At 32.2% G+C, this 19223-nt stretch overlaps 1 non-coding gene across 1 annotated transcript; it reads right to left on the bottom strand.

Annotated features, from left to right (window-relative positions):
• Positions 1–10146: 10146 nt before the first annotated feature.
• Positions 10147–10218, bottom strand: Trnap-ugg (transfer RNA proline (anticodon UGG)). Its single transcript has one exon. It is a non-coding gene; the product is annotated as a tRNA-Pro (tRNA).
• Between the last annotated feature and the right edge of the window lie 9005 nt (positions 10219–19223).

Raw genomic sequence — 19223 nt, 5'->3', positions numbered from 1 at the left:
GTTTTTCTATTTACTAGGTATAGATACAAGTATAGATACTAGATATAGATCAGGGGTTCCCAATCGGTGGTACGAGTACCACTGGTGGTACGCGGGAAGGTTTCAGGTGGTACGCATCACGTGGGTGAAACAAGCTATTACGATGGACGTGTAGACAAAAGTCTACGGAAGTGCCAGCGTCTCTTCTTCCTAGCACAAGTTTTCGCCCGTTTCTTCAAAGTGAAGTCAGAAGTTTCAATGCTTTATCTGAAAAAAATAATGACATACTTAACACGCTGAACATGGGCTTTAGAGAGCAAACACAGCACCTTTCACAGCCAATGAGAAAGTAAACTACTTCAAGAAAAATTTGGTTCATTTATGTTCTCAAATACAGGACAAGGATGCCTCTGCATTTCCGACGCTGTCATCATTTTTTGACGAAAACGAAATATATCCAATACCAGATATGATTGCCAATATAATTCTTCACTTGGAATCTATTCAACAATGTTTTAATAAATATTTACTGAATCGGAAATCCTTTTGCAGGAACACCACCAAATGAGTTAGAATTGCAGGATTTACAGAAAATATTCATCGATTTCACAGAAGACAGTTTTAAAGATATATTCTTAATTAACTTCTGGATAAAATATACGGGCCCGGATAGCTCAGGCGGTAGATGTCTGACTTCCACCCAGGTAGGCCGGGGTACGAAACCCAGCGCCGGTAAGAGCATCTAGAAATTTTTAAAAATGTCTATAGGCCCCAGGTAGACTCGGCCTGAATAAAATGAGTACTTTGGATAAAAACCAGGGGTAATAATATGCGGTTGAAGAGTAGCACTGGCCCTGTTACCTTCCTTGTATACCGTAGGCCCTAGATATAGCAGGCTACCCTGCTATAATCCCAAAGCCGCGTAGCGGTATAAAACGGGAGACTATTATTACTGTAGACTCCCTCTATAAAGAGAACTGAAATGGCGGACTAATTAACTCGTTATATATGAATCTTATATCAGACAACAATAATATAATGCATACCACCACTACTGAAATGTTTTAATACCTCTTACGTAGTTTATTAGGTGTCGATGGTCGACTTCAACAATGAAACTAGGCCATCGTAAATTGTAAATTTACTACAATATTCAATATCGGTCCATAGATAAACTGGAAGAAGAAGTTTATTACAGCACTGGCCTCGGTAAACACACAGATATTGGGTATTCCTGTATATAGGTAGTTGGGCTATTTATTTATAGCTATCACCACACCAACAACAGGTAAAGATACATATTCTTCGATTTCATTTTTCCTCGTTATAACCAAATATGCCTCGTTACAGAGGTGTTATAGTTCAATAGAAATTTCATGGGATATCTAGTGTACCTCGTTATAAGCAAAACCTCGTAATACCCGTGTTCGTTATAAAGAGGGTCTACTGTATTATAAAATAAAACAAGCTAATGGACATATTTCTGATAGCAAATATGTTTTCTAAAAAAATAGGGGGGGGGGGGCTTCCTTTCATTCCATGCCCCTCCTCCCAAACCGATGTTTGGTGGTACGCAGTTGCTAGATGGTTGGGAACCCCTGGTGTAGATACGAGTATAACACTCATAAATTGCACTTCCCTTTCTTCTTGTTCTCAACAAGTTTCTTTCAAATAGGGGGCACTTCTTATTTACAAACCTGTTACTGAATGACTCTCGATTGACTTAAAATGAACAATTTAAGCAAAATATTCAGCAACATTATTGAATATTGAAATGCAATAGACGTAGAAAAATTCTGAGTATATGAGAAGAACGAGCGGCAAACTTTATGTACGACAACTGCAACAGTTTGACTCTTCGGTTCAAATTGACGGCAAGAGATAATCTATTCAAGACTTTTAAAAAAAATCAGGGGTACAACCGCCTTTCGACATTTTCGGATAACGTTTTTTCCGTTTTTTTTTAAGTATGTAGATGCTTTTGGTCCAGCTTATCCCAAGATGTGCATTTGTCCCTTTCCTCAACCCAGAGTTTGTAGGGAAATAGGAAATATCGATTCAAACGAATTTACTGATTTTTCGGTCAAATGAAGCATTTCTTTATTGAATGTCAATTTTTATGCTATTATTGAATTATTCAATATTTCCATATATTTTTTTATTATCACTATGTTGTAAATGTACGATAAGTTCACAAGTTCATGATTATTGTACATAGAGATCTCTCTAAGATTCAAATCTTATCCAAATAAGTATTACGCTCGAAACACACTATAGGAATTTTGAACGTACGATGGTTGATATGTACCGGGTGTCCCAATAAGAAAGGCTCTCGGCCATATCTCAGGAACCGTTTTAAGTGCAGCTTTGAGAAAAAAATATTTATAACAAAAGTTGCCTCGGGAAAAGCCTGGAAATTATTTTCATATTTGTAGGTTCACCGCTAGAGGGCGTAATTAAATATCAAAAATTAAAAAATCTGAATTTTACAAAATTTGTCTAGTGAAAGGGCATTGGAAATCAGATCATCGTATTATTCATAAAATTCTGCGCATATTTGATTTCACAAATATAAGTCTACCTTTGCAAATAAGAGGTGGAGGTGAGTGGGAACCTTGTTATGAAAAAATGGCTGTAAGTCCGGTTCTGCTAACCGGAATTTTGCAAACTTGATCTTGTTGAAAACAGCTCTTTTTCGTCAATGTAAGAGTTATAATTTCGAAACAGCCTATTAAGTAATGTGCCAGCTAGGAGGCGTTATTTAATTGTTTTCAGAAATCTAGTTTTCTTTGGAAAATATTAAAGACAAGTATGCATTTTTAATCCTGTATTACAAAATTACATCAAATTAGCAAGAATAGCGAAAACCGCATGTCGATACCTTTTTTCTGTCTTGAGATCTCTTAAGAAACGTGTAAGTTTTAAACCTAACCGTTACTGTCACCGGTAAACGAAGAAAGGTAATGTGCTGTGGAAAAAACAAAGAAATATTTTCCAGATCTCAGCGTATCCAGGGTGAGTCATGAGGAACTGTACATACTCCTACCTCGGATAGAGGCTCCTATGGGAATAACAAATGACCATTAAAAAGTGTCTGCTCCCATTGTTTAGTAATATACAGGGCGAGTTTTTCATTTTGACAGAAATTTGTATAGGCCATAATTTTTGAACGGTCAGATCGATGTCTCTTATTTTGGTCAATCGTTACACTATTACCACCTAATCAACTGATTTATTTAAACTAGAAAAAAATCAGGTCCGGCTTTAAACAATTAGTTTGTTTGGGCCTTAGAAAAAATTTCACCTGTATACGCTTTTTGAAAACTATGATGTGAATTTTACAAATTAGACAAGTAGGCAATTAAAATGACATATTTATTTTTCCCCACACGATTACTTAATTAACTTTTATTACGAAAATTATTTTTTTTAACAAATATTTAATTTATGTTACCACCCAGTAAGAATTAAAAACATTTTTGTAATTAAAAAGTGAAACGAACATTTATTTAGGATTATAATTTTAAAAAGATTGTTTACGGGAAAGGTAAAACCACAGGTAGATGTAATTATTAATTTTAAATATGTTTGTTTAATGACAGGAATATTTAGATAATTTCCGAAAAGTTTTGACTAGAAGTATTGTTTGAAAGAATGACTGGATTTTTTCGAATGAAAAAAAGAGTGGGGAAGAAGAAATGTCTCTGATTGGTTTGGCAATTTGGAATGGGAAGGAGAGAAGGTTGAATTTTCAGATAGTTTTGGAAAGAGGGATTATTGTGTTACCGGCATTCGAGAAGAGCAGTCAAAAGTTTTCGTGAGTAGTTGAGAAGCAAGTACTAGTGGTTGTTTTGATAGTGAGACTAGCGGAAAAGTGGAACGAGAGACAAATCAAATCGAGAAGAAATACCTCTTTGATTCTGTAAAGTCCAAGAGAGTAAGTTACAAGAATTGTCGTTTTTAAAATATTTGTGACACCAAGTAAAAAAGATACTTGGGTCTCAGGAGGTTATTGTTGAGAGAAAGAGAGGAGAGAGTTTTGGAGTTTATTGAACGAATACTGGCAAAAAGAGGCCTGGCTTGTGTTTTGGAGAAATAGTTGCTGGTATCCTGCTGGATTGTTTGCTGAGAACGGAGAGGGCTTTGATTGGTAGCCTAACATAATCAACAAGGAGGAGCTGTTTGGGTCAAGAGGAGACATCATTGTGTGTGAATCAAAAAGGTCAGTCAATAACCTACGTGATAGATTTTCTTTATAATCAGAAGTTAAAATTTTTTACGTAAAAGCATATGCATTTAAGATTCCAACATTTCAAAAATTTAATAGGAAGTACATATAAGTAATTTGCGAATACCAAATTTGTTTGTTTAGCTTGTTTTTTATTAAGGGTATCAAGAACAAAGCGATAAATATTTGTTTGAATTAGATTAATTTATATGGTTAAAGTTTCTTTTGGACAGTTATGCCCACAGGATTTAATTGATAAATTTATAGAGCATTGCTTTTGATAATAAAGGTATTTGTATGTGTTTATTTATGATTTTTCTATTTATTTCCTTTTTCTATTTTATCCCGATAATAATCAACTAAGAGATACTGAAGCCACGAGAAAGGATAAGTATAACCTAAGAGAATTTAATTAATTTTTTTTTTTTGACAAAAGACACCCTGAGATTTTTTCTTAATATTTTTATGTATGATTTGCGTTAATTAAATAATTGATCAAATATATAATAATTAATATAAAAGTAATAGAAAGCAGATCATAACAATATATTTGTCAAAGTACTCAGAAATACAGTATTTCTCATGATCATTTTTCAGTGCGTAACAAATGATAGGAAAAAGGGTAAGTCCGTGATAATACACATTTATGACATTTATTCTAACATGACATTTTAGTTAAATCTGACAGTTGTCACATTTTATTTTCAATTTGGAATAAAAACAAATCAAAAGTGTTTCTTGCATTTATAAAATAGTATTTTCTTTGATTTGTATGGTCTTATAAATTATACAGATTATATTTGTAATATTATTATCTAATTTAAAAAAAATATTTTTTTATATGGCGCCATCTATCGACAACTAGAATAACTAGAATAAATGTTATAAAAATGTCACCGACGAAATGTAATCACCGACGTGCCTTTTTTCTGTCACATACAATTTAATGCGTTAGAAAGAAATCGAAAAACTGTGACGCACTGAAAGATGATCATGAGAAATACTGTACCTATTAAATGATCACCGAAAGAAGTTGATATCATCAAAATTAAGCAAGTGAACATGAAAATAATTTTCATAATTTAATAACTGACACGAGTTTGTCTTGTCAGTTTGAAGCCGAAGACCACACTATAGTCTCACTACATTTCTATATTCTTTTAACATCGACTTATTGTCGACATTGTTGTAGCCGAAATGGCCTAATTATTGTAATACTAAGATCTTTTGACCTAACTATGTAGCTAGTTCCAACAATTTTGCATCTAAAGTTTTTACCTGATGATGGACTGATTGGTCCGAAAACGTTTGTGTTTTTTGTACTATAGATGTACCCACTTCAATCCAATTTGGATCATTTTAGATAAAAATTTTAATAAATTTATATACCATCTACCTACAAGTGAAGTTTTACTTCCTTAGTAAGTTTTTTATTATGGTATACAGCCAATGAGAGGAATCTTTTCCTTTAAATGTAATACAGTTTTATAGCTCTTGAAATTAACTTTCAAATAGTTGGATGTGCCTGATATCATAAAAATTAACAGTTATTGCAAAAAAAAACAATATCATTTTTTTGGAAAAAATTTTGGAGTAAAAATTTTGATGCTATCAACTTCTTTCGGAGCCCATTTCATAGGTATTTCTAAGTAGTTTGACAAGTATTTAGTAAATGTTATAAATTGCGTCGCTTTCCCGTTATTTAAGTTTGCATCCTTAGATTTGAATACTCGCAGAAAAAAATATACATACATTCAATTACCTATAACTTACTTTAAATTAAGTAACATTATATGGTTTTTCAGGTGAGGAATTTATTATATTTTTATTAACTTCAATTTTAGTGATGAAACTTTTTTGTAAAAACTTACAGTTTTTGAGTTATTTATGAAAAATCGCTTTAAAACATGCATTTTTTTTCACAAAAATTAAAATATTTGATCTTTAATAATTCAAAAAGTATTGACTTATTTTAATAACAATATATAACACTTTTGCTTAGAATTGGTCGCTCTATCGATTTGTGGGGTTATTTTTAATAAAGCAATTTTCACCCCCGAGAAGGGGTGATATCTACCTCAGGCTAAAACCGCAAGTTGGTACTATGTTACTTTTGTTTGTTGAGGTATCCTCTATACACTCACCAATTTTCATGAACATGAATGGAGGTTCACCGAACTCGAAGATCATAGTTGATTTTTATCTTCAGTGACTGCATTATAGGGCTTTTCATTCACAGTCATTTGTTTCGAGCTTCTGTCAAATGGCGTATAATCCGTGTATATTAATATTATACACAGATTATACAACATATGACAGAAGCTCGAAACAAATGACAATCGATGAAAAGCCCTATAGAAAGAAAATTGCAATTCTATAATTGAAATGAGTGTATTTTGCGAGCTCATAAGTTATTAAACGATATGTAGTCGCCAAATCATTAATTTAATACATTTTAAGTAAAATTCTCTCTTAAGCCGGGAAGATAGGGTGGTTGTAGGTCTTGCGAAGGGGTTGTAGGTCAATAATCAAAATGCGCGGTATTTAAGAGTTTATTCTTAGAATTTAAGCTATACGAATTTAACTTCTATTAACTTTTTTGTAAAAACTTACAGTTTTTCAGTGATCTACGAAAAACTGCTTATGCATTTTTTTCACGAATAATTAAAATCTTTGATCTTTAATAACTTTATATAACAAATTATGCTTATAATTTGTCCTTCTATCGATTTGTGGAGTTAGTTTTAATAAAATAATTTTCACCCCCTAGATGGGATGGTATCCACCACCAGGATAAAGGCGCAAGGTAGCACCTTGTCACCTTTGTGTCTTGGGGTATCCTCTAACCACACACCAATTTGCGTGAAAATGATGAAGGTTCACCGACATTGAAGATAATAGTTGATTTTTACCTTCAGTGACTGCACTATTCAAAAGAAATTGCAATTTAATGACCTTATGGCGCGTATTTTTGAAGCTCATATATTATTATGCGATATTTAGTCGCCAAATAATTAATTTATTGCATTTTAAGAACAACTCTTTCTTAAGCCTGGAAAATGGGGTGGTTTTCTTGCGAAGGGGTTGTAGCTCAATAATAGAAATGCGCATGATTTAAGAGTTTATTTTTAGAATATAATATAAGCTATTGGAATAATATTCGTGATACGATATATTTTAATTTTTTCAGCATATTTCTCTTAAGTAAAATCAATTATTAAAGGTTTGTTTGGGGGTGAAGGGGATGAGCTCAAAAATCTTAACTATATCATATCAAGAGCTCATAAATAGCTCGTAATTCTGCCGCAAAAATCGATTCAATATCCCTATTTTTCAGTTCACTAAAATATTTAATTCCTGCTCAGTGGAACGAGCTCAAAATTTTTAATTTGCGGAATATGAAAGCTAGCTCATAAATCAGGGCTATTGGTTTTTTAATTTTGGCAAGTGGGGGGGGGGGAAGCTCAACACGGATATATTTAGATATGATTGCTCGAGCCACTATGTAGATTTTAACCATCTCACGGTCAAAATTGAGGCCATGAGAGCCGGAGTGGCCTAACTGATAAGAACATTACTTTACATAATCAAAGAAAATGATCATAAGCTATCAATATCCGATTGTTTTAGTACCTAACTAATTTTATGTTAACCAATAGCGTTCCAATAGTGAGTCTTTAGACCAGGGCGCATCTGCAAAAATAGTACATTTGGACGTTGAGAGGTGACTCAAATTTTTTTGCAGAAGTTGCTTGAAAATTAATCAAATAATAATATTTGAGTTATCCTCCCTCTCAAAAAGGTCCGGAACATTGTTTAAATAATCAAAATGTCAAAAAATGAAGGAAAAATTCGATTTTTTTCTTCGTTTTTTGATTATAACTTTAAAAGTATTCATTTCCGAGAAAAGTTGTACTGACATAAAAGTTGCGTAATTAAATTTTCTACATTATAGAGTTGGTTGAAATTTTAAAAAATAGTCAGCCTTGTTGCAAAATAGCAATAATTGCGAAAAAACCATACAAAAAGAAGTATTCGCATTTTACGTTTTTCAACCATTTATGCTAGGCTTAGGACCCTTTATATTTCACCCAGAAAAACTTTATAATATAGTAAAACAATATTGTAAATTTCGTTAAGATCGGTTTCATAGATTTTGCAAAATAAATTTTGCAATCCAGCTTTCGCAAAAAAAATTCATTTTTTCAAAATGTTACAGGACTGAAAATAAAGCAGATAGCAAGTTGAAATTTTTTTTGCTTATAGAAGTTTACTGTATCTTTCATTTGCCATTTTGCAAAATTTTAATCGATTAAGACCACGGCGTCAGGAATTTTTTTAAATATACATTAAATATTGGTGCTACGCGCAGGACAGCGGATAGTTTGCTCTGATTGGACATTTCAATGACCTTTGATAATGATTGATACATTTTAATTTCTATTACATTTCGATATAAATAAATAAATTTGTTTATTGCAAAATAAAAACACATACTCTATCCTTTGAAATAACACTTTAATTAGCAAAAACTTTCTTTGTTCATATATTTTAACTAAGAGAATAAAAGTTTATTATTTTTAAACATAATATGCATTTGTTTAAACAATATTTCACAAACATTAATAAAATTAGTTTGATTTTTGTTGAATTAAAATATTAAAATACAACAAAATATAGAGTAAGAAAATAATATATTAGATAAATATTGGAAAAAATTTTGGTGGAAATCAACTTGTGTGAATCGAAAACCGCTGTCCTGCGCGTAGCACCAAAAACTTGTTTATTTAAAAAATTTCCTGACGCCGTGGTAATTAATCGGTTTTAATTTTGTAAATTGCAACTGAAAGGTACAGTACACTTCTATAAGCAAAAAAAATTTCAACTTGCTATCTGCTTTATTTTCGATCCTGTAACATTTTGAAAAAATGAATTTTTTTTGGGAAAGCTGAATTGTAAAATTTATTTTGCAAAATCTGTTGAACCGATCTTAATGAAATTTATAGTATTGTTTTACTGTATCATACAGTTTTTCTGGGTGAAATGTGAAGGTCCTAAGTGTAGCATAAATGGTTGAAAAACGTAAAATGCGAATACTTGTTTTTGTATGGTTTTTTTTCGCAATTATTGCTATTTTGCAACTAGGGTGACTATTTTTTAAATTTTTAACCAATTCCATATTGTAGGAAATTTAATTACGCAACTTTTATGTTACTACAACTTTTCTCGGAAATTAATAGTTTTAAAGTTATAATCAAAAAACCAAGACAAAAATCGAATTTTTCCTTCATTTTTTGACATTTTGATAATTTAAACAATGTTCCGGACCTTTTTGAGAGGGAGGATAACTCAAATATTATTATCTGATTTATTTTCAAGCAATTTCTGCAAAAAAATTTGAGTCACCTCTGAACGTCCATCTCAAAACAGATCCGCCCTGGACTCTGGACTACTTGGTCAACACACAATTACTAAAACAATTGGACCTTGTTAGCTTGTGATCATTTTCTTTGATTATGTAAAGTAATGTTCTTATCAGTTAGGCCACTCTGGCTCTCATGGCCTCCATTCTTATTGTGTGAACCAAGCGTTAGAGTTACATTATTTGAATTCCGTTTTTGATTAATATGACTTGTTAAGTATAGGGTAATGGGTACATATCAGTTCGGTCGTACGTAGTAGAGAATTACTTTTTTAATATAAACAACTAAATGCACCTATAATTCTTATTGGTCTCTGTCTCTATCTTCATCTGTTTTACCTGTTTTGAAGAACTCCATAAACGCCATATTATGTGGTACAGTTCAGTCAGTGACCTTGCTCTCTCATTCCTGGAATTTTTTTTTGGAGAACGATCAGTATGTCACAAATTATTTCCATTTAAATAAAAACTACTAAAAAATTTTCTAAACTCTAATAAAAAAAAAGAAAAAAAAATTGGGCTCAACCGGGATTTGAACCCGGGACCTCTCGCACCCAAAGCGAGAATCATACCCCTAGACCATTGAGCCGCCATACTTATCCTTCTCGACAAAATGTTAGTAAATACACTAGTGAATATAATTCAACCTAATAAAATAATAGGTAATATTATTTTTAATTATCAATAAAAATAACATAGCGGACCATAAATTTCAATTTAAAATTATTTTTTTTATTTTATGTTTATTTTTATTTATATTCTTCTTTTCGTTTTGGTAAATGCCAAAATACACGAAATTTAGTTTACTTGAGCACAACAGTAATTTTAGATAATTATTTAATTAGTATTATAATTTTAAATTTAATTAAAAAGAAATTATAGTAAAATACTGCTTTATCACTGTATATCGCTGCGTTCTTCAAGAGAAATATAAAAAATGAATTCAATTCCCTGTCCGTCCTCTGTTGGCGACAAGCAAAACTAAGTAGTTCCTGAGCCTACCACAGATACTTTCATAAAAAAGGAAACTATGTGATGTCATAATCCATAATATTATTTGTTGTTTAAACCACGTAATGTAGATGACAAAAATCAGAAGAACTACTACCATTTTAATTTTACAAACTACTAATTACATACGTTACATATTCTCCTTTTCATGACCATTTTTCAGTTCGTCACAAATTATAGAAAAAAGGTAAGTCCGTGAATCACTGTTCCGTGATAATACACATTTATGACCATAGAGGTATATATTAACATAGAGTGAGCCTTTACTCGGCGCGTTCTGACGACAAGATCTCTTCGACTGGTTTGCGCTATCTCTTTCAAGCACATTGTACCGAGAAACTAAGATGACAGTATTTTACTTACAGGAGAGTTAAAAACTAAAATAGTAGTATTTATAGCATTTTCTTCTTCAATCTCATCCTCCAAATAATCAAAATTCTTTTCAATGTCTAAACTTTTTCAATTTGGCTCAGCAGTTTTTATGAAATCCTGAACCGCTAAGCTTAGAATATGTGCGAAACAAACAAAATGATTATTGTAAGCATGCAACTACATACCAATTTTGGGTTCGTCAGGAAACAAACGCAGATGAAGGACTCCCCCCAGTGGCAGTGGAGGCGGTGTTAGCACACAACGCAATAAAAAGGTCACCGTGAAATCATCCGACCGGGTATTCAAGAAATTTCAAGATCTTGAAATTTCTTGAGTCAAGACAAGATATAACATGTCAAGAAAACGTCAAGACAAGATTTTTTTAAATTTGTTGATTTTTTTTAAGACAAGACAAGAAGTTGTTGTCAAGACAAGAATTCTTGTCCTGTCGACCCCTACTTAAGATATCAGGGACATTCAAACAACAGCATATTCACAAAACATAAGACTACAACATTATTCTGATGTATACTTACATTTGTACCTCGTTCTCCCTACACGGTGTCTGAAACTTAACACAAGACAAACATATTTTTTTCTTCCACCCGATATAAGTACAAAAAATAGGTTTGAGTAAACCTTTGCACAACTGTGTAAATGCTAAAGAAAAAGCTAAAATAAAAAAATATCGGAATCCGTCTGTTCGCGAAAAAATCAACTATGAAAATCAGCATAATTTTCTATATGCCTAACTTTTGACGAGCAGTTTACTAGAAAAATATTTTTCATATCAATCATTTATTATTTTGATCGAGAATAAGCCACAAAATTGGTTTATTCCCAACTAAAATAGTAAATAGAGATATAACAAAGGATTATTTGTAAATTTAAAATATTAATTCTTATTCTTGTTATTTATGCGTTTATAAACGCCACGGTAGACCGCATACTATAGTAGCACGCAGTATTAATTATTTATTAGCTATTCATATTTTCAATGTAATTCTTCAAACTTCAAATTTTGGAGTTTACGGGAAAGGCGCAAAATGTCGTCTGTCAAAATGTTCAATGTATTTTAAATGTCTTCATTTTTTCGAATCCTTTTGTGAAAAAAATAATAAGTATTCTTGAAAATTTTAAACGCATCAAAAAGATTACATTATTATCGAGGGCCTAAAGTGCCTAATTATTTGCAATTAAAAATTACACTAAATTTTCTCCTTTATTTTCACCGCTGTAACTTATTAAAATAAACATTATGGAAGTTTTCAGGGACCTCAGGCCTCCAGTAATAATGTAATTTTTCACTCTACGTTAAAATTTTTGAAAAATATTTAAATAACATAATATGAACACGACAGGTTCACAGCTAAGGCACGGCATCTGAAGTTCCGAGGGGTTTCGGCACTAGATTGATTTAAACAGATTACTAGGGGGGTTTTTGGTGACGCTGAACAAGGATACGCCATCCGAACCGACCTCCGGTGTACCTGGTACCCACAAACACTCTTATACAACGCCAGAATGTAACACGCCTTACAGCATGCAGCTATAACAAGCAGCGACCCTAAAAACCGCCTAGTAATCTATTTCAACTCATCGAACATCTTCGAAACTCCAGAACAAAACGTGCCTAAGTAATGAACGGGAGCACCAGGTACTCCGGGGGTCAGTTTTAAAAGCGTATTTATGTTCAGTAACACTAAAAGCCCCTCGTGTAATCAGTTTGTATCAATTTGGTGCCAAAATCCCTCGAAGCTCCAGAAGATGACGTGCCTTAGCAGTGACACTAAGAAACAAGTGCTCCAGGAGTCGGTTCTGATGCAGTATTCATTTTCAGCTACTTCAAAAACCTGAAAGTAATATGTTTTCATCAATTTAGTGTCGATAATCCTCGAACCTCCAGATGATGTGCTTTAGCAGTGACCCTGGGCACCAGGTGCTCCGGAGGTCGGTTCTGATCGCGTAGTCGTGTTCAGTAGTGATGTTGAAAGAGTAACTATTCGTTACAAAGTACTCGTTACTTACGAATACCGAAAGTAACGATTACTATACAGAGAGGCAAATCGTTACATTGATTACTTTGATTACTCTGATTACTTCGTTACTTCGTACCAATCGTATCAGAGCTAGTAACAACTATTGTGTCTACTTTGATTACTTTGATTACTCTGATTACTTCGTTACTTCATACCAATCGTATTTGAGCGAGTAACGACTATTGTATCTACTTTGATTACTCTGATTACTTCGTTACTTCGTGAAGGTAGTTATTATATCGGAATACCTATACAAACCTACCTACTGAGAAATACGATACTCGATATGATTACCGGTACTCAAATACAAAAGTAACATAAGTATTCATAGTAATCAAATCATTTTTATTCCTTAAACAGATAGGTGAAGGTCGTTGTTATATCGGAATACCTATACAAAATACCTATCTACTGAGAAATACGATTCTAGATATCATTACCGGCACTCAAATACAAAAGTAACAAAAGTAATCATAGTAATCAAAGTAACGAATACTGTGAATGATTACTTATACAAAATATCTACCTACTGAGAAATACGATTCTCGATATGATTACCGGTACTCAAATACAAAAGTAACAAAAGTAATAATACTAATCAAAGTAACGAATACTGTAAATAATTACTTTATACAAAATACCCACCTACTGCGAAATACGATTATCGATATGGTTAATAATAAAACAAGTGAAGAAAAAATTGGGTACAAAATGGGCAATAGAGAAATAAATACTCTGTTACGCTGATGACACCGTGTTAGTAGCAGAGTGCGAAGACGACCTACAAAGATTATTGCACGAGTTCAACATTAACGCAAAAGAAATGAATATGAAAATATCAGCCCAAAAAAACAAAAAGCTTAGTAAATGCCAAAGAACCAATAAGATGCAAATTGGAGTTTAGTCCAGAAAGCCACTGCGCATCCGCTAGAAAAAATATTCTAATTCGGATTTTTTGCACAATCTTACTCAAAAAGGACCCCTTTTAACAAATTTGCATGTTGTTAGGACCAAAAGTTGGTCACAAATTTTTTAAACGTTTTTTTTTTTGTTTTTTTCCTAAAATTACTTTTTTGCATGGAACAATTTTTTTTTGATTTTTTGGATCATTTAAAACAGAAAAGGTCTTTAGTGACTTTTCTCTAAAGTTGATAGTTTTTGACATATAGGCGATTAAAAATTGAAAAATTGCGAAATCGGCCATTTTTAACCCTGTGAAAAACTGAAAATTTGAATGTTGCCAAGGTAGGTAGATATTCTTTAAATATCGATTGATGAAATACCGAAGAGTTTTTTGCAATACAATATCAAAAACCCCTTTGTTTTTTAATTGCCAGTCAAGCGTGCGCGACACTATTTTCCACCGTTGCATGTGTATACAGTACGGTGCAAATGAAAGGAATAAATTCGTTATTTCGTAAACCGGTGACTTTAAGAAAAAAATCCCAGAACAGGTTTTTATTTTTAAGTTATGATATTGTGGCATATATAGTATACTAGTTACGTCATCCATCTGGACTTGATGACGTAATCGATGATTTTTTTAAATGAGAATACGGGTCGTGTGCTGCCTCATTTGAAATATTATTCAATTCTCTATTCAGTAATATAAACATGTACATAATTATTTATACAGGGTGTCCAAAAAATTTTTATTAAATTAAATCATTTGGCAAATTGACAAAAAAATTAAATTATTGGACACCCTATATAAATAATTATGCAAATGTTTATACTACTGAACAGAGAATTGAAGAACCTTTTAAATGAGCTAGCACACGACCCCTATTCTCATTTAAAAAAATTATTGATTAGGTCATCACGCCCAGATGGATGACGTCACTAGTACACCATATATGTCACAATATCATAACTTAAAAATAAAAATCGACCTGTGTCGGGATTTTTCCTTAGAGTCGCCGGTTTACGAAATAACGAATTTATTCCTTTTATTTGCACCATACTGCATACACATGCAACGGTGGAAAATAGTGTCGCGCACGCTTGATTAGAAATTAAAAAACAAAGGAGTTTTGAATATTGTATTGCAAAAATTTTCAGTTTCAGTTTTTCACATAGCTTTTGAGGGTTAAAAATGGCCGATTTCGCAATTTTTCAATTTTTAATCGCTGATATGTCAAAAACTATCAACTTTAGAGAAAAGTCACTAAATATCTTTTCTGTTTGGAATGATCCAAAAAACCTAAAAAAATGTTGTTTCATGCAAAAAAAATAATTTTAGGAAAAAAACAAAAAAAAACGTTTAAAAAATGTTTGACCAATTTTTGGTCCTGGCAACATGCAAAGGTTTCCTTTTTGGTAAGATTGTGCAAAAAATCCGAATTAGAATATTTTTCCTAGCGGATGCGCAGTGGCTTTCTGGACTAGTTAGACAATCACATTATACAACAAGTAATGACTTTCAAATATTTGGGAATGAATTTATCAGCCGACAACAATATCGAAGAAGAGGTAAAAGACCAAATAATTAAAGCCAGTAGAACGGCCGGATGCCTAAACGACACAATTTCGAAAAACAAACACCTAAGATTGGAAACAAAGGCACGAATATATGTCAATTATTATGCCAGTTATTACTTACACGGCCGAAACAAGACCAGATACAAGCAAAACACGAAGACATCTGGAAACGAATGAAATGAAGATCTTAAGAAGGATTGCTGGAAAAGGACTACAGGATAGGGTAAGAAGTGAGAAAATCAGATGCATATGTGGGGTAGACAATATAAATACCTGGGTAAAGAACAGAAAAGAAGAGTGGAATGAGCACATAAGCAGGATGTCTGAATCAAGGATAGTAAAAATAGCTAGGGACAAGTCACCGTTAGGCAGGAGAAGTATAGGACATAGAAAAACAGGCAGTACAGCCTATATAAAAGAAGAAGAAGGAGATATGGTTACCGGTAATCAAATACAAAATGATCGTAGTAATCAAAGTAAAGAATACTGTAAATGATTATATCTATCTATCTAATCAGCCCTAAACATCCATCCTTGGATATAGGCCTCCTCTTCCTTCTTCCATGCCTCTCTATCTTGGGCAATTTGTATCCATTTTGACCCAGTGTGTTTCTTCAGGTCACCCGACCATTGCATCTGTGGCCTTCCCCTTTTTTGTTTGTGGTTCCACGGTCTCCAATGTATAATCATCTTAGTCCATCTTTCATCCTTCTGCCGTAGGGTGTCTCCGGCGAACTTCCATTTAAGCTTTGCTACTTGGGTAGAGACATCTTTTACTTTTATTTTGTTACGGTTTTGTTAAGTACATGATTACTTTATACAAAAGTAACGATTTGTAACGAATAGGGCTTTTCATTCACAGTCATTTGTTCCGAGCTTCTGTCATATTTCGTATAATCCGTGTATAATTAATAGTATACACAGATTATACAGCATATGACAGAAGCTCGAAACAAATGACAATCGATGAAAAGCCCTATACTCGAAGGTAACTATATAATCAACATCACTACTGTTCAGCGACTTCAAAAACCCCCGAGTAACAAAATCTGGCGCTTACTATGCTTATTTTAACATGTTTATGTATTTTGGAAGCATTTGATGCACTTTAAAATTCAATTATGTATTTCCACCCATTTTTCTATAGTAGATTTTTTTCCTGACAACATTTTGAACACAACTGAATACAATGCAAAAAGTTGCAAGTCTCTACGTACTGTATTTAAATATCGATTTATTCGGGTGCTTTTAGTGTTATGGTCTATCGGAAAACATATTGGATACCTACGGTTACGTTGATAACGAATTTTGTGAAATTTTTTAAGACGATTTTATTTTCCATTTTGGTGCATTGTGTTTTTGAAGTTATACTTTTTAGGCGCGATTTCATTGAGGGTGAAATTTTATTAATCTGCGCGCATGCGCACACAGGCAGTATGGAGTTAGTTACTAAATGTTTTAATTTATGTATGTATCAGTCCAGAAAAGGTATGGAAAGGATATATTAGTGTTCTTAAATATATTTTTCTACAAACGTGTTAAAAATGTAATTTTTGGCACTCCATAGGAGCGTTAAAGTGCTACTTTAAGGCACTAGTGCTTTAAAAATGTTAAGGCACTGCAGTTAAAAGTGAATTGTCAAATTTTGAAACGTCAAAATATTTATGTTTCATTTATTAACATTAATATTAATAATACAACTTGCGCAATTTGAAAAAGGTGGTTTAAGAGGTTTTTTATTATAATTGTTTGTCTTTGGATTTGTCTTCCTTGGGCGTAAAATAATAAAACATCTATTTTTATATTTCACTTGTCGCCGTTATGTGTAATTACGTATATCTGAAACGTCAGTAGCATGCGCCTTGATAACCTTGTTGGTAGAGCATTGGACCAGAGATCGAGAAATCGCGAGATTGCGGGTTCAAATCCCGGACGATTCATACTTTTTTCTTTTTTTTTAATATTTGGTATTGTTAAGTTTTGGTTAATTTTTGGTAATTATTGTTAATTTTTTGTAGTGTAACTGTTAAGTAGGTATATTTGTTTCGTTGAAATTACATTATAATAGAAGTATAACTTCTTACGTGCGTACAAAGTACACAAACATTCATTTTTAGTTTGTTTGAACTTCTATTTTTAATATTTCAGAGCTCAATTTTTAACGACAGTTAACAAAGTATGAATAAAGATGAACAAATAACAAATAAATACTAACCTTCGGTGCACCTCACCTTCAAAGTTTTTCTCCTAAACAATTTAAATAATATCTGTTGTAGGATAAATCCGTTATCAAAATAGTTCAATGAAAAACAAAAGGTCAGATCAGATATGTCTGGGTAAGCTGATCAATAGGTATACTTGACCCAATAGCATTTCCTTTTCGACGTTTTACATTGTTTTTGTATGTTTTGGTGTAAACTCTTTTTAGTGCAGAACTGAAGGTGGATATGAGCTATTACCTCCGATTTCGTTGAACCTCCATCGATTTGCTGGAAAATTGGTGAGTGGTTAGAGGATATCTCAAGGAACAAAGGTGACATAATGATATACCCTGGGGGTGGGTGCCACCGATTCTCGAGGGTGAAAATTATTTTATTAAAAATAATCCCATAGTTCGATAGAGGGACCAATTCTAAGCAAAATTTGTTATATAAAGTTATTAAAATAAATCAAAACTTTTTGAGTTATTTTATTAAATATCAAAAATTTTAGTTTTTCGTGAGAAAAATGCATGTTTTTAACCGCATTTTCGTGAATAACTCAAAACTATAAGTTTTTATTAAAAAGTTATTATTACCAAAATTGAAGCCAATAAAAAATGTAATAAACCTCTTACTAAGAAAACCTTTTAATGTTAAACATAAGTAAGTTATAGGTAATTGAATGTATATTTTTTTCGGCGAGTACCCAAGTCTAAATATTCAAGCTTAAATAACGGGAAAATGATGCATTTTATAACATAAACTTATTAAATATTTGGCAAAGTACTTAGAAATATCTATCAAATGAGCCCTCGAACAAGTGGATAGCATTAAAATTTATGCTCCAAAAATGTTTCAAAATTTATCTTTCAAAATTTTGCCAAAAATTGTTCTTTTTTAAATAACTTCGTTAATTTTTAGGGTCTCAGATTCACTTAAAAACCGTTTGAAAATTTTTTTTCTTTCTTTCTGATTCTGGCCTTGGTTTAGAACTAGAACCTTTAGCCACGTAAATGTATAACTTATCACTAACTCAGGTGTAATGTGCAGTGTGTATGTTGAGTAAGTGTCTTGTTACTTTGCAAAGTCGACGTCATTGTCTTTGCAAAGAAACGCTAATTGTATCCGAACGTCTCGTTTGAAAGTTAGTTCCCCAAGGGAAATTAAACGACGTTGAATTTAATTTTTTAAACCCCTCACTTTTTTTAAATAAAAAGTTAAATGACCCCGGTTAGATGGTTCTCGGAGCAAAATTTAAGCTTTAAACGTTTCTATCTCGGTTATCTTGTACCCTACCGAAATAATAAAAAAAGTAAAATATTTGACACAAAAAAAAAACTAAAATATTTTTATATATCATTTTTTACGTATATTAAGTATTTTTGGAGTTATTATCAAAAGAAAATGAAAATTACGATCATTTTAAAAATTCTGATTTTTTTAAATTATACCTTTTTTCAAAAATGTTCATTCTAAACCGGTCAAAATTG

The sequence above is a fragment of the Diabrotica virgifera genome, chromosome 7 (assembly GCF_917563875.1).
Source record: "Diabrotica virgifera virgifera chromosome 7, PGI_DIABVI_V3a".
NCBI classification, from domain to species: domain Eukaryota; kingdom Metazoa; phylum Arthropoda; class Insecta; order Coleoptera; family Chrysomelidae; genus Diabrotica; species Diabrotica virgifera.
The sequence above is the reverse complement of the archived record's forward strand: the minus strand, read 5'-3'. Positions and strand labels throughout refer to the sequence as shown.